The 22,723-nt window shown below is 42.5% G+C and overlaps 1 long non-coding RNA gene across 1 annotated transcript in view; it reads right to left on the reverse strand.

Annotated features, from left to right (window-relative positions):
- Window positions 1–5,042: 5,042 nt before the first annotated feature.
- Window positions 5,043–22,723, reverse strand: part of LOC138784701 (uncharacterized) — a 67,526-nt gene continuing 49,845 nt past the window's right edge. Inside the window, exons 2-3 of the long non-coding RNA XR_011361910.1 lie at window positions 5,746–5,786; window positions 5,043–5,345 (exon numbers count right to left, since the gene is read on the reverse strand). This is a non-coding gene — a long non-coding RNA (uncharacterized lncRNA). The remainder of the gene's footprint in view (window positions 5,346–5,745; window positions 5,787–22,723) is intronic.

Consider the following 22,723-nt stretch of genomic DNA (forward strand, 5'->3'; position numbering starts at 1 on the left):
AACACACATTACAAAGTTATACAACTTTGTAATGTGTGTTATGTAAGCGAATGGCCCCCTTCCCCGTCCCCCCACCCCCAGAAGTGTGGTGCAGTATACTCACCAGATTACTGTTGACCCCGGCCGCCATCTTGGGTCGCACGACGTCAGCTTTGGGAGGACGGCCGAACCGCTCCAGCCGTCCCTCATGCTGGCCCCCCTCTTCCGTGTCATCAGCTGCTCAGCAGTGATTGGCTGAGCACAGTTACAGACCAAAAATGCACAATTTAGCACTTTGGATATTTTGGCGCTTACGTCATTTACCGTGAGAGATCAGGAATTAAATAAATTAATAGTTCAGGTGATTACGCACGCAACGATACCAAACATGTTTATTTATTTTTATTTATAAAATGGGGAAAGGAGGGTGACGGCGCAGACCCCGGCCTGTAACACTCTAACACTTCAAATGGTTAATGACAATCTCAGCAGCCTGTCATTATCAGTGAGGGCCTGAGCTCCTGAGATTGCTTCATAGTGCTTAATAAAATGGTTAACAAGGTTGTCTCAGGGGGTTAATGCAATAATTTTTTTTTTCTTTACTTACATGTGTCTTAGTAGTGCACATTGTCTGGTAGATGGCATCAATTTCTAAGCTAGCGATAGCCCACAAGACAGACCTGCCCAAACCCCCACCAAAGGCTCATCTGGCGACAACAGTGGAGGATTCATAGTACTCCCAATATTGTTGGTGGCCATCACATCAGTGAACAGCACTGAGACCCATTGGTTCTCATCCAACATAATTTCTATAGTAGTTAGGCATCCTCTGTACCACCACATAGTAGTTAGGTCCCCTCTGTGCCAACATATAGTAGTTAGGCCCCCTCTGCGCTTCTAGGTAGTAGTTGGCTCCACTGTTGAGGTAGGCCCCCAGTAGATCGTATCCTCCATGTAGCAATTCCCTCTTCCCCACCAGTAGTTAGTACTCACCAGTAGTTAATATCCCCCTGGTAGTTAGTTCCCAGCAAAGCTTAGTTGGCATGTGGCGTATTTGACATATTCCCCTGTAGGCATTCCCCCATGTAGGTATCCTGCTTGTACAAGTGCACAGTTAAAGGGCCAGGAGCAGCCGTGTGGCCAGGGTGCTTACACTGGCCCTGCCGCCCCCATTAATCAGGGGATGGCTCCGCCTGAGGCAGGCACTTCAAGTTACCCCGTGGCAGAAGTGCCTCTGATCATGAGACAGACATGGGATACACAAAAGGGCATGGCATAGAAAGAACTTACTGGGCATTCCTCTTTGTTGCAGTATGTTAGTGGAAAGTATATAACTTATACTTTTCTATCTCACCACTTGGTGCCTCACTGTTCTTATGTACTTAGCCCAGCTAAAGCCAGTATAATGGGTTAATACTGCACTTATGTCTCGTTTTCCACTATGTTTATACAGTCCTTGAGCCGGGTACTTCACACTTAGGTATAAGATAGGTATAAGTTATGTGCTTTCCAAAAAGTTCACCACCAAAGGGAGATTAGTCCCCTCCTCTCCTATAAAACACACAGGGACATGTTTATTGGGACATTATTGTATTGGCAACAGCAACATTATTGCTGATCAAAAAGTAAAATTTTGAAAAAAAAGAATTGCATATTTAAGCTGAAAAGCTGATACATGGCTTCACAGGTGCAAAAAAAAAGTTATAGGGCAAGAACATGGCAATGCACAGAACTTTGGGGGAACAAAGTAAATTTTTTAAAGTTTGGATTCTAACTGTAAAATAAATTTTTATCATGCAGTGAATTCAGAAAAAAATTAATTAACAAATTTGTGTAATTGCATATTTAATAAATTCCATCCTACTTATACTTTCTTCTGTCCTCAGGATGTCTATTTTTTATTTTAAAAAAGGGTCTCGGTGTAAAATGTGCAACTTTCACAAAAAAGGCCTCATATGGCTCATTATGGGTCTAAGGCCTATTACACTGGACGATTATCATGGAGAAAATCATTATACCAATTGAATTTGAACAATAATTGTTCCGTGTGTATGCAGGCAATGGTCTAAAATCATTGCTAATCGTTGACTAAATATTTGCTAATCTTATGTGTATGGACACATACACACAAGATTAGCAAATGTGTATGTACACATTGTTCCTTCTTTTGTTGGGAGCAGAAGGTGTAAGCAATCTTAGTAACAATCAAAACTAACAATTTCAGGTCATTCCCAAAAACACTTGTTTGCAATCATTTTTCATTAATCGGCAAAAATGAAAAATCGTTTTGTCCAATAGGTTCCTTAGAAGGTGATAAGTACGAAAACATAAGCCACACAATGAAATTCTGGGGGTCCAGGAAGGGATTAATGAAAGCATATTTAAAGCAAATGTACCAGTGGTACATCTCTTTTCTGTTTTTTTTCCATGAATAGAGCCCTGAGCACCTGTCTGGCCTGAAGCACTGGAGGTGGGTTGGCCCGCCCGCAGTCGCAGGAAACCCCCTCCCCTCTTTGATGCGGCTCTATTAGAAACAATGGAGCTGCATCATAGAGGGAAGGGGTTTTCTCCCACTGAGGGCGAGCCCGTGCCTAGTAATAGATGCGCCGAAATTGGGCGTGGTTCAAAAAATGAACCACGGCACCAGCATCCTCGTGGCAGCGCCGGTCTATTCAAGGTAAAAATGGAAAAGTGATGTACCGGTGGTACATTAGCTTTAAAATATCAGTTTTTTTTTAATCAAAAAGAGATCATAGTAAGTACAGATGCCTTATACATTGCCTAATGGGTTGAATGATGATTTGAATGTCACATCAACTACTAAAGGAGATCATTAAGGCAAACTGCATCGTTCCCTGGTGTTAACTGAGAAAAAAAAATATTTTTAAATTACTTCCATTTAAAAAAATTCAAGTCTTGTAGTACCTATCATCTGCTGTATGCCCTACAGGAAGTGGTGCCTCCTCTTTCTGTAACAGAACTGTCCAGACAAGTAGAAAATCCCCATAGAAAACCTCTCCTGCTCTGGACAGTTCCTGTCAGGGACATAGGTGGCAGCAGAGAGCACTGTATCAGTAATATGTGATCTCTTTTGAAAATGTCACTGGTAAACAGGTTGGTAATATGAAGAACAGTACAAATAAAATCTATGTTCCTTTGCTGAAAGTTAGGGACAGTTTTCTTTTTTTTCTTTTTTTTTATATTGTTTCTAACCACGGTTCATTGCTTGAGGAAGAACTTTAAAGTATAATTCTTAAATGAACTTCTAAATTCTGGTTTATTTTGGCTACTAAATTGAAAGAGTTTCTTCCTGTAATGAGGAGAACAGATCCTATAAATTGTGAAACTAATTTATCTAGGAGGTTGCTCAGTCACTGTTTCTATAATCTGTGAAACATCACACTAAGACTTAACAATTTTACCATCTTGAAGTATGAAAATGCAGGAAATCTAGAAACTTTACGATTACTGATATGTTTATTTGTACTCAGTTCACAGGAGTACGCAAAGTAACTTTTTAGCAACTCATTTGACAGCTTTTCTGTGCAGTTCTGCCAGTAGCATGTAATTCACTACTGAACCAGCAGGGGCCCTCATGACAAGTACACTTTATTAATAAGGTCTCTGATGTTGGTGCTATTACCCACAAGATAAAGTCCTCATCTTAAATTCTCATTCCTAAATTACTCTGTCCTGCTGAGATGCCATGCTCCTACCAACTCCCTGTGAATACCCAAAATATCAGAACGATCCTCTTCTAACATACATTGTTCTGCTGGAGGCTCTGTTTCTTTCACTAGGTAACAGTCTGGGGGCAGAAGCATTGTCTGTTGCTTGACAGGTCAGGCACTGCTGTTATGTTTTCTCTTATACCGAAAACCATAAAGGTGAACAGAACCCAAGGCAAGCTGTGTGCAGAAACCGAACAAGCAGGTGATATTGAGAAAAGTGGCTCTGAAACATCATCCTCAAATGCTAAACGGTTATAATTACATTAACAGTGTATATATCTTTTCATTGACATGTATCTGTCTTCCTCCAAACATTTCCATTCCCATCGTCCTCCATTATATTTTACAACATTAAGAACATAAGGGGGGAAACATTGTTATCACAGTGACTCCAATATTCTACCCACTTGTGCTTATCCGCATTACCAGATTTAATATCTTTACACCTATCCAGGATGTTGCAGATGTCGCTATCATTATAACTTTCAGGCTATAGTTTCAGGCTACGTAAAACTACGGCCATAGTTCTCGCCGCAGAACCACGGCCGTAGTTTTGTGGAGTTGAACATAGCCTTGTGTGCAATTGGATCCCGGCCGGAGCATACACACATCGTATACGCTCCGGCCGGGATCTGTGCGGCGCCGGAAAGAACTGACAGAACAGTTTTCTGCGGCCGGAATTCAGTGAAAAAAAAAGACCTGTCAGTTCACACAGTGAAGTGAGCGGCTGCGGCCACTCGCTTCACTCTGTGCTATGGTAAGCTCTGATGCGGGCGCACGCTGATGTGCCCGCATCAGAGCTCTGCGGCCGGAAAGATCATCCGGCCGGTACTTAAGTACCGGACGAGATGATCCGGCCAGAGACTGGCCGTTCTGTGACCCGGTCAGGGTCACGGAACGGCCGGTCTCATACGTAGTGTGAACATAGCCTCAAAATGTAAATCAACAGTAGATGTGATATAAAGCAAGTTTGCAATTTACTTTTGCTTTTCTATTAACTACTTTTTTTCATTAAAGTTATCATGTGCAGATTTTTAGTTTTTGCACAAAATTCTACCTTAGCATAGCTTTTTAGCCAAGCTGTTTTAGCCATGAATTGTGCAGTAAATTGAGCAAGATATATCAAGGCACTTGTGTCTGATGATGATTTTTGTGCAAGAATCGTAAAATTTTGTGCAGCCCATAAAAAGCCCCTCCTACTCAAAAAAAGTGTTTAGATGATAAATTTCCCCCATAGACTTTTTTTTTTTATTTTATTTTTTTACTTTTATACTTCAACCAGAAAAACTCGGCTGTTCATAAGGAAGTCATAACATCCTGAAACTTTAAAGTGTTACTGACATCTTAACTTTCAAAATCTAAGTCAACAGTAGATGTGATATAAAGCAAGTTTGCAATATACATTCATTATTTTTTGTTGTTATTATCATGCTGTAAAACAAAGCAGAAATCCAGGTCCAGGCTCCTGAAGGCAGATTTTTAAACTTGTACTAGTTGTAAAAAACAGACTAAACCCAGGAAACCCGACCAGTAGAAAGAGTCACAGAATATGTCCATCAGTCACATGACTGCCTTCTTTCTGTGAGCGCTCAGATGGCCTGAAATACACAGGACTTCCGGTTTTCTGACTGTTTCCTGTTTTTTGAGAAAAAAAAAAACTGTCAAAAAACAGCAATAGGCACCAAACGGCAATAGGCACCAAATTTGCCCCATGTTTCGCCAACTTGTATATGGGGGCATTTGAAAGGTTAATACATCATCCTAATATAGTCTTATATAAAAGATATATCGACGATATTATTTTAGTATGGGAAGGAGACACAGAGTCTTCAAGATTTTATTAACCAGTTAAATTTTAATGATTGGGGGCTAGAATTCACTAGTTTTATTAGCAATAAAGAGGTAGTATTTTTAGATCTTAATATTTTTATTGAAAATAACCATTTCCAAACAGCCACGCACTTTAAGGAGGTGGACGCTAATAGTTACTTGGACTATAATAGCTGCCACCTCAGCAGCTGGAAAAACAACATACCTTTTGGACAGATGAAGAGGATCAGACGGAACTGCAGCTCCCTAAAAAAAATGTGAAGAACAAATGTCCATATTACAAGATAGATTTAGAGAGAAAAAATACCCCCAGACATTAATTAAAGGGGCATATGACAGAGCCCTTACTTACAGCCAAGAACCTTGCCTCTTACCATCTAGCAAGGAAAAAGAAAATAACACGAAATACGGGGAAACATTATTCATTACTAAATACAATGCCCATGATAGGGATATTCAGAAAATCCTGAGGGCCAATTGGGGAACCCTCAGAGATGATCCCATCTTAAAGGACTGTGTCCTAGACAAACCACAATGTATCTTTCGTAAAAGTAAAACTCAGAAAAATCTCCTAGCTCCTTCTGTCCCGAGGATTGAAAAAAGTAAACTTAGGGAAACTGGAAACAGCTGGCTAACAGAACCAGGGAGTTTTAGATGTAGCAGCTCTAGATGTAAATGCTGTGCCCATATCATACATAAGAGAAAAGAAATAGAAATACCCGATGAGAACGATCCATACATAATTAAACAACACATGACATGTAACACTAAGTTTGTTATCTATATGTTGGAGTGTCCATGTACACTTAAATACATAGGAAGAATGAAAAACACTTTAAGACAACCCCTCAATAAGCACAGGTTCAATATATGTCATAGTTATCAATTGCACAGTGTATCTAGACATTTTTCTGAATGTCATAATAACGATCCAAAATTACTACGAATTACCCCTATAGAGAGGATATCGCAAGAGAACTATAGGAACCTGTGCCATAAAGAGATGTTCTGGATCTTCCGACTTAACACGCTGAACCCTCATGGACTAAATGAATCTCTCGAGCAGGTATTTTAGAAATAAAATAAATGTCCATAAAGTAGTTACTGTAAAATATTTTAGAACATTGTATCCATTTTTTATTTTTGAGGTATATTCTATTTGAATATGAAGCACTTTGGTTGACAGTTATCTGTTTTGTGAATTGTCACTTTAACATTTGCACTTTATAGCTATAGATTTGATAGAGTTTTAACTACGATATGAAATTTTTTATACTGTTTTTTTTATTATAGAAACATACACGCAATAATGGTTTGGGGAATTGCCTGGTTGGCAATTGCCAATCTATGAACTCTTCTGGAAACCTATGATATGCATATATATATATATATAGCATATATTAGTATATATACTAACTACTTTTTAACGTTATGTATGTATATATATATATATATATATATATATATATCTCTAACAGTACATATTTATTTATTTTTGTATATATATATATTTTTTTTTTACTTTTTACTATGTTTAGTCGCAATAAGAAAGGAGTTATCCCACAAGCAATTGCACTTATAAAGTTATATATATATTAACGCAAAGTGAATCTTTACAGATAGAGACCATTAAATTAGAATATAGACTGTATGTATAATAGTATAATATTGTTTATTTTATCCTATCTCAATAAAATATGTTTACACTATGTTCGCCGCAACCGGAGACACTTCCGGAGGCGGTGGAACGCAAGAGTGGAACACAAACAACTTCCGGCTTCGGCCGCAGCCGAAGACACATCTGGCGGCGGTGGAACGCAACAGTGGAACGCAAGCAACTTCCGGTTATACCGGCCGGAGATGCTGGCGATTCGTCACTTCCAAGCCAGCGCGAGATTCGCATGGACACTAACTGGGAATGTAAGTGCATATATTGTATAAATGTTGTATGTTTTGCTATGTTCTTTTGGCTTGATAAAGGTGCCAATTGACCCACCGAAACGCTTTGCCTATATCCCTGCTGAATAAATATAACCCTTGGAACCGGGAGCTCATGGAATTCTTCTGATCCATATTACTGATAAGCGTCCTGGAGGGGGTTTGGCGTGGTCGGTTGGCCTCTCCCCCATGGTGAAGTGAGTTTACCCACAGCATTTTGGTGACTTACTGATATTTTATTGTGTTCAAGTATCTACTCAGAGCGCTGCACTTTTTTCTCTGGCATATTTTATAGATCTATCTGTGGGTCATGTTAAAGCGAATGTACCTGATTGTACACTCGCTTTAACCTATAAAGATGGCTTAACATCGGATGATTATCTGGTAAATGTTTATGTGTCACCCGATCAGCACATGACATGTCATACACTGATCAGGTGACCTGGAAGCCTTGCAGAGATAGGAGACAACACACTTTTCAAAAAATTATAGACAGTGTGAGAAAACCAGCAAAGTACAACAATATACAATACTTATTCTGCAATGTGATCCTCTCATACATGTGTGTGGTAACTAGGGCTTGTGAACCTCGACGCCTTCCATCCAATAAGAAGACACACACATGAAAATATGTTTCACATGTTTTATCCAATTTTGAAAAGGTACAAAATCCCAAGGTATTCACATAAAAACTTGCTCAATAAAGTCCCGATGCCGTATGAGAGGAATTAAGCTCTTTTAGCTCACATCTGAGTATTCGTCATCTCATGGAAGGTGAACAGCGTTGCAGGAGCAGACGTCATGCATCCATACTTAACCCTTTGTGCGCCATACTGTAAGGCGCACTACATCCATGACCTGGGTTGTTGTTTTTTTTTATAAAATCGTCAACGAGGGGTGTAGAGGTGTTATTTTTTAAATAAAAAACTTTTCTATATTGTATTACGTTTTATTATCCTTTACTTTTCAGGGGTTATACTCACCCCGATGTCATCTATCTTCAGCAAAGACTGGCACACAGAGATACTGTGCTAGTGTATCTCATACAAGTGTATCTTCATAAATTGCTTCCCAGCATCAGTGGCTGCAGCTGGGACGCTGCTGCAGCCAGTGAATGGCTGAGCAGATGATACTCAGCGACTGAAGCAGTGTTCCTGCTGTAGCCACTGTGGACCAGACTGTCACCCCTTGGACCACAGGGGGTTGAGTAAACCCCTGGGTGCCAGATAGTGGGACTTTTCTCCCTGAAAAGCGGAACTAAAAACCACCATATGCATAAGCTATGGCATTTTTTAGTGGAGCTGAAGACTTCCATTGAAGTCTATAGGGAAAAAAATACTGCAGTTTGCCAAAAAACAAACAAACCCCTTAGCATTCTGCTTTTTGGAAAACTACCACAGAGCTCCAAAAACGCCACAAAATAAAAACTCCATGTATGCAAGGAAAATCATAAACGTCCATTGATTCTGGCTTAAAGGGGTAGTGCGGCGCTAAGAAATTATTCACAAAATAACACACATTACAAAGTTATACAACTTTGGGCTGGGTTCACACTACATATATTTCAGTCAGTATTGTGGTCCTCATATTGCAACCAAAACCAGAAGTGGATTAAAAACACAGAAAGGCTCTGTTCACACAATGTTGAAATTGAGTGGATGGCCGCCATTTAATGGCAAATATTTGCTGTTATTTTAAAACAACGGCTGTTGTATTGAAATAATGGCCGTTATTTACTGTTATATGGCGGCCATCCACTCAATTTCAACATTGTGTGAACAGAGCCTTTCTGTGTTTTTAATCCACTCCTTGTTTTAGTTGCAATATGAGGACCACAATACTGACTGAAATATACGTAGTGTGAACCCAGCCTTGTAATGTATGTTATGTATGTGAATGGCCCCCTTCCCCGTGTTCCCCCGACGCATAACTGTGCTCAGCCAATCGCGGCTGAGCAGCTGATGACATGTGTCGCGTCATCAGCTGCTCAGCCGCGATTGGCTGAGCATAACTGTGCTCAGCCAATCGCGGCTGAGCATAGTTATGAAGCGGCAAAGGGGGGTCGGCATGAGGGACAGCAGGAGCGGGTCGGCCGGCCTCCCGAAGATTACATCACTGTCAGAAGACGGCGGATGGGGGTCGACACATATCAGGTATTTATACTGCACTACACTTCCGGGTCCACAGGCGGGGTCGGGGAACATGGGGAAGAGGGCCATTCACATACATAACATACATTACAAAGTTGTATAACTTTGTAATGTGTATTATTTTGTGAATAATTTCTTAGCGCCGCACTACCCCTTTAACATCTGGCTGCCGGTGTTTTTATTGGCGTTTTCTACAAAAAAGAGGCAGCCTAAATCCTTTGGCTTTAAAAATCTGTCAGATAAATCTTTTTGTATACAGGTACCCTAAGATCAGTTGATGGTAACGTCAGCTGTGTCTCTTCTGCTTAATGCTGTATGCTTAATGGGCATACTAGGTGATATGACAAAAAGTCACAGACTGCAGGTGAATTGTAAATTGATCTTTGAATAGCATCTCATCATGGTTTCTAGATGAGGCCCTACTCTTCTGAAACCAACTTCTTTTACCATGTAGCTACCCAGGTTTTGCAGGTTATTTTGGTTTTGTCACTTTTCATTGCGCTCTTCTTTGCAGAAAATAAAAAGGCGTGCTACAGTATTGTTACTTGGACATCTTCAACGGCACCGGTCCCCCCACACCATTGTGGTTTGTCTTCTCACATTATACTTTATAGTCCAGTTTTTGGACCTGCATTGTTTCCGTACCTCCATTATCACCATCCACTTGAATTTTGTTTTCTAGTTTTACTAGATTTTTATTTTCTGTACAACATAATGAGTCAGACAGTGCTTTGGAGTTTGCTATGTATACATTATATTTGTAAAAAGATGGACTAAGATTACAAAGGGGTGCACTTAATTAATGAGAACTGACTTAAGTGTTAGCATGCAAAGGTGGTAAAGTATAGATGTCTCTTCTGTGTATTGTTAAAAACCCTAGAGCATATCTTATTATAGAGCAATGGGTATATAACATCTGGGTAGATGTTTATCTTGTTAAATTAAACATGCAGCTGGCCCCTTAATTATTCACTATAATTGACAGCTTCATCGCACTAGACTATGGTTTGACAATACAACCCCAGATCTTGTAATGAGATAATAATTAATGGAGCTTCAAATAATTTCTTTCCCACAAGCAATCTCCCTTTTGAAAGGGACACAGTTTCTTATTTCTCTAAAGAAGCAATATTTAGAATGTAGTCTTTTTATCTATAATTTATGATGATACTACACTGTTGAGTTGTGTTTTTATCTTTTCCTGACTAGACCCTCAAAACACAGTTATCACTGAACTCAAGGAGAACAGTGAAATTCCAATGAAGTACTCAATCAAGAGTCTCCACTGATGCCCCCAAAAATTTAAATATGCAAAACAGGAGTCCGTGGAGCCTCGGTTGCGAGTCTCAAAACACGGGATAGCCAGATATCTCTAGCCTGTTGCCACGGGGTGCCTCCATGATAGGGAGAGCACCACACCACCATGATAAATAGCCCCTTAAGTCCCACTCGGTTGCGAGTATTGGAACATAAATAGGGAAACACCAGGGTGGCCCCTTTTTGTCAATGTCTAACTCAAGTATTGCGATCATGACAAGGGCTTGCCAAGGCAGGCTTCCATCCACAGACAGCCGTTTCGGGGGTTTTGCCCCTCGTCAGTGTGGAGTAGGATTCTGGCTAGTTGGGGCAATAGCAAATCGACCAACAAAACACAGTTATCACTGAACTCTAAGAGTTAGACATTGACAAAAAGGGGCCACCCTGGTGTTTCCCTATTTATCTTCCAATACTCGCAACCGAGTGGGACTTAAGGGGCTATTTATCAGGGTGGTGTGGTGCTCTCCCTATCATGGAGGCACCCCGTGGCAACAGGCTAGAGATATCTGGCTATCCCGTGTTTTGAGACTCGCAACCGAGGCTCCACGGACTCCTGTTTTGCCTGACTAGACCCTGTTGGAATAGTTCCTTAAGGGATATTCACCATCAGGAATCTGCGTGGATAACATCAAGCGAGGTGGGAAGAAGAATGGCCAGTGTCAGTGAAGTTCATCCTGGCCTGTACTGCAGTAGCGGCCAAATGAATTTAATTTCTATTGAATTAAGATGCGGGCGCACTGAAATGTGCCAGATCACCACAGCACACAATAGAAAATTCGGCCAGAGCCGCACTTTCCATTGTGTGAACTGTACGTGTTGTGCAGCTGCTATTTTAAGAATGTCAGTTTTTCCTGCGACCGCTTGGAATCCCGGCCGGAGTTTATACTTTGCATATACACTACGGACAGGATTCTATTGACTTTTAATGACTTTTAACCCTTTCCCGCACGAGGACGTAACTGTACGTCCTCGTGCGGGTGTTCAGAACGGGGCCGCGAGGCGACCCCGCTCTGAACCGCCGCGATTCCGGGTGCTTCATGTAGCCCGGGATCGCGGCTATTAGCGGGCACGGTCTGATCGCCGTGCCCGCTAATTAGATAATCGGAGGCAGATGTCAAAGATGACAGCTGCCTCCGATTCCCGGATTCAGCAGTTCCCTGGTGTCTAGTAGGGGAGATCGCTCCTCCGGGACGTTGTCCCGGAGGAGCGATCTCCGTTACTGAAGCCGGCCGCGGACCGCTTCAAGATGGCGCCGTCCCCGGCTCGGCACTTGTTTGTTTTCGGCTGCAGCAGCCAAAAGAGTGCCTATCTCATTGATCTTTGCTGTATAACTATACAGAACTATAAAGATCTCAATGAGAGATCAGAGTGTATATACTAGAAGTCCACCAGGGGGGCTTCTAGTATATGTGTAAAAAAAATAAATAAAGTGTTGTTGTCAATAAAAAGCCCCCTCCCCTAATAAGAGTCAGAATCACCCCCCTTTTCCCAGGTTATAAATAAAAGTAAATAAATAAACAAACATGTTTGCTATCGCCGCGTGCATAATCGCCCGAACTATTAATTAATCACATTCCTGATCTCGCACGGTAAACGGAGTAAGCGCAAAAATATCCCAAAGTACAAAATTGCGCATTTTTGATCAAAAAGTTGTATATGCGCACTCAAGGTACCGATAGAAAGAAAACATCATGGCGCAAAAAATGACACCTCACACAGCCCCATAGACCAAAGGATAAAAGCGCTATAAGCCTGGGAATGGAGCGATTTTAAGGAACGTATATTTGTTAACAATAGTTTAATTTTTTACAGGCCATCAGATAAAAGAAAAGTTATACATGTTACATATCGTTTTAATCGTAACGACTTGAGGAAGATATAAAAACACAATCCCCCTAAAGAAAAAGAATTGTGGGTTTTTTTCAATTTTTTTCTGGTTTCACTGCATATTTTATGCAAAAGTCCAGCCTGTCATTGCAAAGTACAATTAGTGATGCAAAAAATAAGGGCTCATGTGGGTCTGTAGGTGTAAAAATGCAAGTGCTATGGCCTTTTAAGCACAAGGAGGAAAAAACGAAAACGCAAAAACGAAAATTAGCCTGGTCCCGAAGGGGTTAATGCAATGTATATTTTGAATTAATCATGGCCGGTGTTGCAATTTGCACAGGACATAGGACAGCTTCTGTCTCAGACAGAGATGTCAGCAAAGAGCACTGTGTCGGACTGAAAAGACAACAATCTTTCTGGCAGGACATACAGCAGCTGAAAAGTACTGGAAGACTAAAGGAAAGATGAATGCAGCACGTTATCAGCAAATTCTGGAGGCAAACTTGCTCTCACCAGCCCGGAAGCTGCGCATGGGACGTACTTGGACGTTCCAACACGACTATGATCCAAAACACAAGGCCAAGTCAACCTGTCATTGGCTACAGCAGAACAAAATGAAAGTTCTGGAGTGGCCATCTCAGTTTCCTGACTTCAATATCATTTTGCCACTCTGGGGAGATCTCAAGCACGCAATTCATGCAAGACAGCAGCTGCAATCAGCAGGGAACACCAGAGAACTGTAGGATGACACTGAAGCATACCCCCTTTTTTCTTTTTTTGAGTACTAAATTGTGAATCTTTATGAACTCAGTACAAACTGCAAAAAGTTTGATTTTGTGATGAACCGGACTTTTTGCAAAGTTCGTAACAAATCTTGGTTTGTGAAGTTTAGTTTGCTCATCTCTAGTTATAGGTTCAAGGGTTCATGCAAATTTTTGTTATTGTAGCAGTTACCCATAGTATTCTGATTGCTTGCTATAAGAAACTGCTTCAATGTTTTCACAAGTTTTGATAAATTTACCCCAATGTATTTACTTTTATCCCACTTAATAATGTAATTTGTCAGGACAGGGAAGGCAGGGACAAGAAACGACAGTGAGCCCTGATACTGAGCCCACCCACTGTCCCTACCTACATGCGTCAAACAGCCCTAGGCAGCCGCAGACAACCATGAAGGTGGACCCTGCTTTGGTATAGATGAACACAGAACGAGACAGACGAACAAACACAAAGGGAGAGTCAAACAACCCAAAGTCCAAACCAAACGGGCAATGCAGTACAAAATCAGTAAACTGTTGGTTAGTCAAAGGTCAGGCAGGAGGTCAGATAACAGGTAAATCGAGCAGAGGGATTAGGTACGGGGATCGTAGGAATAGACAGGGGGAGATAGGATCAGGGTATGAACCTTAATAGCCAGCGCTGACAGACTTGCTCAGCTTTCTTTTATGAGGATCAAGAACCTTGTCCGGATCCCCATTGGACCGGCGCTCTGATCCTCAGGGTTCCAGACAGGCAGAGAAAAACATCAATCAAAAAGACTTGCTCAGCTGCAGCAATCAAGGCTAGCAGAGTTCAGTGTAACCCTTGCATTGCTGGAAGCTGAGAAGCAATCGGGTGTGTCACACAAAAGCAAAAGCCAGGCCCAGTTCACACCAGGCTACTGCACATTCCTGACAATAATAATTTGACTTTCCGTTCTAATTTTATATTTTTATGCTCATCTGTTCTGGAAACTGGTCAATGTACTCCTTTGTAACACTGTCTATAATATGCTTAAATGTAGAAAAATGCTGCACTCACCATGCGTTAATGCGAGAATAGAAACTATTTTATTTCATGCTGGTGCTGAAATGTGGACGAGCGGGCGACGAACGTTTTGCACACACACACCTGCAACGCACTTCCTTTCGACCTGGCTGTGAAATGATCATCGCCCACTTGTCCATATCCCAGCACCAGCATGAAATTAAGTTGTTTCTATTTTTGTATTTTTACTTTGACTTTTGTGTTGAGCACCACTGCAAGGTTCAGCAGTAAAAGGCCCTCCATAGATCCGAATGCACACTTGTTTATGCAGCGGTCCGGAATTAACTTACTAGTGCCAAAAAATCTACTAAGTGCATGTAACTGTTTATAATATAGATGCTTTAAAACTGTACCACTGCGACATCTAGTGGCCACACTTTGCAGTGACACACAAAGTACTAACCCAACACTAATGTAGATTTTAAGCTATTGTAGGGAGGAAAAGATATCATTACAACATTGCGTATTGCAGATGTTATGTGCAGCTGGTGGGCTCTGGTGTTTTTGGAGCAACTTGTCACAGTGGGCAGGAGTGGTGACACTCACCCCTGAACATACGGGCACCAGACCTTGGTAAATCTATTGTGTGAGATACAGGTGCAGGATGCGGTGCAAGAGATGTCCAGCACTTAAAGGGGTACTCAGGCGGAGGGGCATTTTTTTCCTGACACCGGGGAGTAGGTGGCTGAGGGAAATGACATCCACTCACCTCCCTGGTTCCATCGGCGGGTCCCGCATCGCGGCGCTCCGGTCCCCGGTTCCCGGCCGCTTCCTGGTGTCTGAAGCGGGCCTGAGACAATAAGTCTCAGGTCCGCTCAGCCAGTCAGTGACAGAGGCGGGATCTCAGCGGACTTGACACGGATCCCGCCTCTGTCACTTACTGAGCGCCGCGATGCAAAACCCGCCACTGGAACCAGGGAGGCGAGTGAACGTCGTTTCCCTCAGCCACCTACTCCAAGGTGTCAGGAAAAAAATGCCCCCCCCCCTGCCGGACTACCCCTTTAAACAGGCATTGAACTTTACTGAAAATATCTTCAGTGAAATACACAATATATGAAGTCGACTGCTCACAGGTGCTAGTGCAAAAATGCAGATTTTGGTAGACTTTTAAGGTCTCCGGACTTTTGCAAAACTCGCAGCGTGAAATCCGCTGCAGATACGGCCGTGTAAATTTACACTTATAGAGATGCATAGAAGACACTGACTTCTGGCCTCTTTAGATGTGGGACAGCTGGAGAAATGTAGTGAGTAACTGATCACCAGGGTGATTCTTTAACTTCTGGCAATGCAGAATTGAGCATATACTGCTATATCTTGCTGCTAATACATTTTCTGTTTATACAGTATATACAGTACTGTAAGCTGTACTATTTTCCAGTGAGCCCTATGTGTCACATGAAGGAGCTCTCACAGCTACAGTACAATATATGCACAAAAACAAATATAGTCCATACATAGACACACTGTGATTTATACATATATACATACACACTGAAACCCATGACCTGTCATCAGGAGGAAGCACAGCAGAGAAATAGTTACTGCTATGCTTCTTGCATACTTTGTGCTGGGCTGGGATCTGGGAGGCAGGCTGCTGATGGAGGAGGCAAGTTACATTTGCCAGTGTAACAGGCCAAAGTATACCCCCAGTCCAGACTATACTAGCCTAGACTAGATTATACCCCGGGGTATATTTTGGCCTTGGCCAGTTTATACCCCCTCAGGCCATATTATACCCCCATCAAATCAGTAGCTTTGAGTGATAGACACAAGAATTTCAACATTTTATTTTATTTTATTGCCTGCTAAGTTAAGTGAGAAGCTAAGGGTCCATTTACACAGAAAGATTATCTGACTGATTATCTGCCAAAGATTTGAAGCCAAGGCCAGGAACAGACTATAAACAGAGATCAGGTCATAAAGGAAAGCCTGAGATTTCTCCTCTTTTCAAATCCGTTCCTGGCTTTGGCTTCAAATCTTTGGCAGATAATGTCAGATAATCTTTCTGTGTAACTGATCCCTAACTGATGTAAATCTTAAAAGTGTGCACACATTTATCATTGCTTTTGTACTATTGTTTATTTATTTTTTTATTAGCTAATAAGGAGAGTTTGAGCACTTCATAAAAATCTGTGAAAGATTTATTAAGGGTTTTGCTGGGATGGGGCATGGTTTTCTATAGCCTATTTTCTTCTTTAGATTTATCATGTGCAAACTTTCAGTTTTTGTGCCAAATATTACCCCAGCGTAGCTTTTTATCCAAGCAGTTTTAGGCTGATGCTGCGCTGTTTTGCGCTGTTTTGAGTTCACGCTGTGTTTTTGCAGTCAATTTCTTTCTTCTTTTTTTTTTTCATGAAAAGTAAATGAAAAAACGGATGCATTTGTGTGCCTCCGTTTTGATCCATTTTTCCATTGACCTCCATAATAAAAAAAAACGGATCAAAATGCATCCTTTTTTTAGCATACACAAAAAACCTGGTCTTTTGATCCGTATTTTAATCCTTCTTTGTTTGCAAAAAGGGATGGGAAAAAAAAAAACGGACTGCAAAAAACGCAGTGTGAAACCAGTCTAAGGCATAAGTTGTGCAAGATGTAGCAAGGCACTTGCGTCTAATGACCAAAAAATTTGTGTAGCCCATGCAAAACAAAGCACCTCCTGCTCAAAAAAATTGTGTAGATGATGCACTAAATGGACAGTGCCATCTATTGTCAGTCCAATGTAAGCACTGTACTATATTTCCCAACAATAGGAAAAAACTGTATCTGAGTATGATTTAAAAAAATAAAAAAGATATGTACACAACAAATTAGAAAAGTGATAACATTATGACCTGGAGGAATATATTATGGACTAGGCCATTTTACACCTCCTGGTATAGAATATATCCCCTGGGGTATACTGTAGCCTGGACCAGAAGTGAGAAAACCAGTGATATGATAACTTGGAGGGATATAGTCTGGCCTAGGCTATTTTACAACCCAAAATATAGAGTTTATCATCCAGGGTATACTGTGGCCTAGGTTAGACTATATCTAACGGTCCCTTTACACACACAGATTATCTGACAGATATCTGACAGATTTTTGCAGCCAAAGCCAGGAGCAGACTATAAACAGAGAACAGGTCATGAAGAAAAGACTGAAATGTCTCCTATTTTAAAATCCATTCCTGGCTTTGGCTCCAGAAATCTGCCAGATATCTTTCAGATAATCTGTGTGTGTAAAGGGGCCCTAAGTTTATAGTATGGCCTTTACCCCCCAGGGTATGAATATATATCCCCTGGAGTATACTCTGACCTGGGCTAGACCATACCCAGGTTTATAGTATGGCCTAGGTTATTTACACACACCCCCAGTATAGAATATATCCTCTGGGGTATACTGTGGCCTGGGCCAGGAGTAAGAAAACCAGTGAAGTAATAACATTATGGCTCTGAGAGATATAGCATGGCCTAGGCTGTTTTACACCCCCAGGTATAGAGTTTATCCCCCAGTGTATACTGTTGTCTGGTTCGACATTAGATGCCTATATGCTGGCCTGGATGGGTAAAGTTTGGCATAGGCTATTTTACACCCGGGGTATAGTTTGGCCTAGGCTTTTTTACACAGCGGGGTATAGTTTGGCCTAGGCTTTTTTACACAGCAGGGTATAGTTTAGCCTAGGCTATTTTATACCCCAGGATACAGTTTGGCCTGGGCTATTTTATACCCCAGGGTATACTCTGGCCTTGGCTATTTTAAACCCTAGGGTATAGTTTGGCCTAGGCTATTTTATATCTCGAGGTATACTCTGGCATACTGTTGCCAACTATGGGAAACTAACAGCAGTTTAGAAGAATATTATTGGTGGGGATACTGAGAATGAAGGTAATTTTCTTCCTTTATTCTTAGTGCTGTTTTATTTTTATTTAAGTGCGTCCTTGAGGTGGCCTTCTGCAGTGATGTCACTCTGCTACTCATTACAGGAAAACGCTGATTGAATGTTCATGAGGAGGGGAGCTAGTGGGGTAGATCAGTTCACTGAGCGCTGTAGTTCCACCCCTAGTGCAGTCATCTAATTTACATATTAACAAAACAACACTACTTTCAAGAACACTACCTTTCACTTCTCTATGGGAACATAATGGTAGATTAAAGTCTTCTAACTTATTTCCTTTTAGGGTGCGTTCACACCTACAGGATCCGCAGCAGATCTGCAGCAGATCCGCAGCAGATTTGATGGTGCAGATTTGATGCTGTGTTCAGTTATTTAAATGAAATCTGCTGCGTATATGCAGCAGAAAATCAGCTGCGGATCCGGTAAGTGTGAACGTACCCTTAAAATGAATTTGTCAAATGCAAGTTACATTCCAAACTGACAACACTGATAGATAGCTCTTAGGGCAAGGAGACACATAATACTTTTCATTTATCCATCTGATTTCTCATAACATAGTAAAATTCTTCTATTCTCTGGTGCAAGATGTCAGAGGCATTGACAGTCACCTGGAAGAGTCCCAAAAAGGGAAAGGGATGGGAGGGGTAGCAAGGAGACAGTCTTCAGTGGCTTCAAAATACCTCTTTTACACTAAACACCAGAAAATAAAAAAAAAATTCCACATTATGAAAGGACAAACAAACATATGAAAGCAGGGCCATTTTTACCACTATGCAAGACAGGCAACCACACGAGGTGCGAACAGTGGATTATAATATAGGGCCAACAGGTGTGGGAGGTGAGGGATTTTTTTTGTTTTTTAATACGCCACTGGGGGTGAGAGAGTGATGAGAGGAATGATGCTGAAGCCTGAGAGGGGTAATGCTGAAGGATGAGGTGAGTAATGCTGAGGGGGGTGATGGCTTAAAGGAGAAGTCCGGCCAAAATAATTTTTTTATATGTTATTACTGATGGAAAGTTATACAATTTTCTAATGGGGGATGATGGCTGCAGTGATGAGCGACTCCCCTGCACGGCATCAGCGGCATCGGCGGGGGCGATCTCAACTACTACTCTCATCACCTGCTCATAGCATGCGGAGGTGATGGAAGAGTAGTAGCTGGGTTATATCTCTGAGATCGCCGCCGCCGCTGATGCTGCTGATGCTGCTAATCACTGCAGCCATCATCACCCTCCGCTTCCCCTTCCTGCTGCTTCTTCCGGGATCCGAGCAAACTTTACACTATGTGATGGCTGACTCCCCAGATAGTCAGATCAGATAGTGTAAGGAAGAAGCAGGAGGGGGGAGCGGAGGGGGATGATGGCTGCAGTGATGAGCGGCTCCCCCTGCGCGGCATCAGCAGCATCGGCGGCCGCCGCGATCTCAGAGATATAACCCAGCTACTACACCTCCCATCACCTGCTCATGCTATGAGCAGGTGATGAGAGTAGTAGAGTGTAGTCCAGAGCGGCGGGCGTTCGGTAGCGGCGGGCGTTCGGTAGCGGCAGGCCGCTGCGGGCTTGCTGTGATGTACTGATTGATTACATTTATGGAATACTTTGGGAAGCAAGGACACTTGCTCCCCAAAGTATTCCATAAATGTATTCAATCAAAAACATTGTATATTACATTTACATACACATCCATTGTAATTCCAATGGAGTGTCCAGCAGGGGCGCACTATATATAGAAGTCAATGGTACTCATTGACTTCTATATATAGAGCGCCCCCTGCTGGACACTCCATAGGAATTACACCATTCGTCGCAACGTCACTGCTTCCGAGATAATTCTAACACATCCTGGTACACTAAATTAGGGGAAATAGCAGTATATGAGCATTTCCCATAATTAATGTACATTAGAAAATTGTATAACTTTCCATCAGTAATAACATTTTGGCCCGACTTCTCCTTTAACTATTGTATGGGAGATCTTACTACTATATAAGTGTTCTTGACTTCTAATCCTATGCAACCCCTGTAAATAGGTTTTCCAGGATTTAATAAAAAAACAAAACAAAAAAAAACATGGCGAATATCTTTCAAAGACAACTCCAACTCTATCCTGTCCCTTTCCCACCCTGGTTGTGTATGGTACCCAGTGATGTAAATGGAGCCAAATTGTAATACCAGACACACAACGGGAGAAAAGCTATGCTGTTTTTGGAAGAAAGCTACTATGTGTTTTGAATCCTGGATAACCCCTTTAACCTAAATATATCTGCCTACTATATGAACACAGTATAGGTAATAGGCTTTTAACCCCTTAACGACCGCGGGCGTAAGTGTACGCCCCCAAAACCCGTGCCTTGACGCAAACGGGCGTACATTTACGCCCGCGGTTTCCCCGATCGATGCGTGTACACACGCAGCGATCAGGGAAGATGGCCTGCTATAATGTATAGCAGGCCATCCCTGCTTGTCGGCACAGGGGGGGGGGGTGATTAACCCCTCCCGTGCTGACGATCGCCGCTATTGGCTGATCAATTTAGATCAGCCAATGGCGGCGATCTGCAGCTTTCCGGGTCATCGGTGACCCGATGGCCCGGAAAGCAATGGCGGTCGGTGCTGTCCGAGAACGGCACCGACCGCTATTACTGTTAAAAGTAATGGTGGCCACGGTGCCACGTCCCGATCGCCCTATCCCGATTACGGCGATATAAGTACCCCATGAAAGGGTTAAATACCTGCTGTGGACATCTCAGCTAGGTAGCTGAGGTGTCCAGAGCAGGTATTGACCCATACTCTCCTGCTCCAGCGTCCCGATCGCGTCTTCCGGGTCCCGATCGCGTCCTTGTCTTCGTCGGCGTCTTCATCTTTTTCTGGCGGTCCCCATCGGCAATCATCGGCTCCAGCGTCGTCAAACTTCGGCTTTTTCCGGAATTTGCGTTCTACTGCCCCCTAGCGGCTGATAAGTGTATATAATACACATATCAGTAGCTATAGGGTTGAAGAAAGTTTTTTTTTTCCAATTTTTTTTTTTACATTTTCCGCACCCTATCGCCGCTGAGTGCTGATCAGCATCACACGTAAGTGCGGCGCTGATCAGCAACTCCTCCTTTTTGGCGTATGGTGTTTTTTTCCTATATCCTACAGCCAAGGTCCGCTTATAAGTGCCGCACATAAGTGCGGCATTTATCGTCAACTCCTTTCTTGGCGTAGTTTTTTTTTTTATACTTAATGTTAAAAAAAACATGTAAAAAACACCATTACACTACACGGAATAAAGTTTTACACTACACCACTACACATTTACATACCCCATATACTAGTCCCCTTATAAAGATGGCCCCCAGGGTGTTTTCGGCGTCGGAGGCATACGTTATTATTGCCTCTGACACTGAACCAGCCAGTGAGGATGAATGGGGGATCCTTTTTTTCCCCCATTCATCCTCATCCTTATCATCCAGTGATGTGTCTGGGGGTAGCGTAGCGTACGCTGCCCCCCAGACACGTCTTTTCCGCCAGTACCGTCCCATTAAGAGATGACGGTATGGCGTTAAATTCTACAAACTCTGTGAGAGTACCTCAGGGTACACTTACAGATTTAGGGTACGTGCACACTGCGGAATGGCGATGGATAACCCTTTGTGCATTCTGCAGCTGGCACCCACCGGCGGACTGATGCAGGCGTGCGTCTCCACCTGTGTCATAGACTCCATCCTATGCACGGGCGGATTCCGTCGTCCGTCCAAAGAATGAACACGTTCATTCTTTGCACAGAGGGCGGAATCCGCCTGTGCATAGAATGGAGTGTGACACGGACGGAGACGCGCGCCCGCATCAGTCCGCCGGTGGGTGCCAGCTGCGGAATGCACAAAGGGTTATCCTTCGCCATTCCGCAGTGTACATGTACCATTACAGTGTATGAAGGAAGGGACACCCAAATCCACCCCAGATGCCCCCAGATGAAACCGCCCCCCCCCCATCCTTGGAGTTAGTGCGAAGATCGTTTGGGACCTGATCTTCCCACTGCTGGATAAAGGTTACCACCTGTACGGGGATAACTTTTATACCAGCACCCCCTCTTCCGGTCCCTCGCTGCCCGAGCTACTGTAGCTTGCAGCACGATCCAAAAATATCAGAAGCAGTAATAAAGCCCTAATATTTATCAGCCATGGAGCGGACCCAGCGCTTCTGGATATGAAGGACCCCGTATCGCACCAGGACAACATTTTCCAGGTGACGTCCCCCACACTGGAAAACAGGAGACCCCAGAAGAAGTG

This window comes from Dendropsophus ebraccatus, chromosome 2 (assembly GCF_027789765.1).
Source record: "Dendropsophus ebraccatus isolate aDenEbr1 chromosome 2, aDenEbr1.pat, whole genome shotgun sequence".
Classification (NCBI taxonomy): domain Eukaryota; kingdom Metazoa; phylum Chordata; class Amphibia; order Anura; family Hylidae; genus Dendropsophus; species Dendropsophus ebraccatus.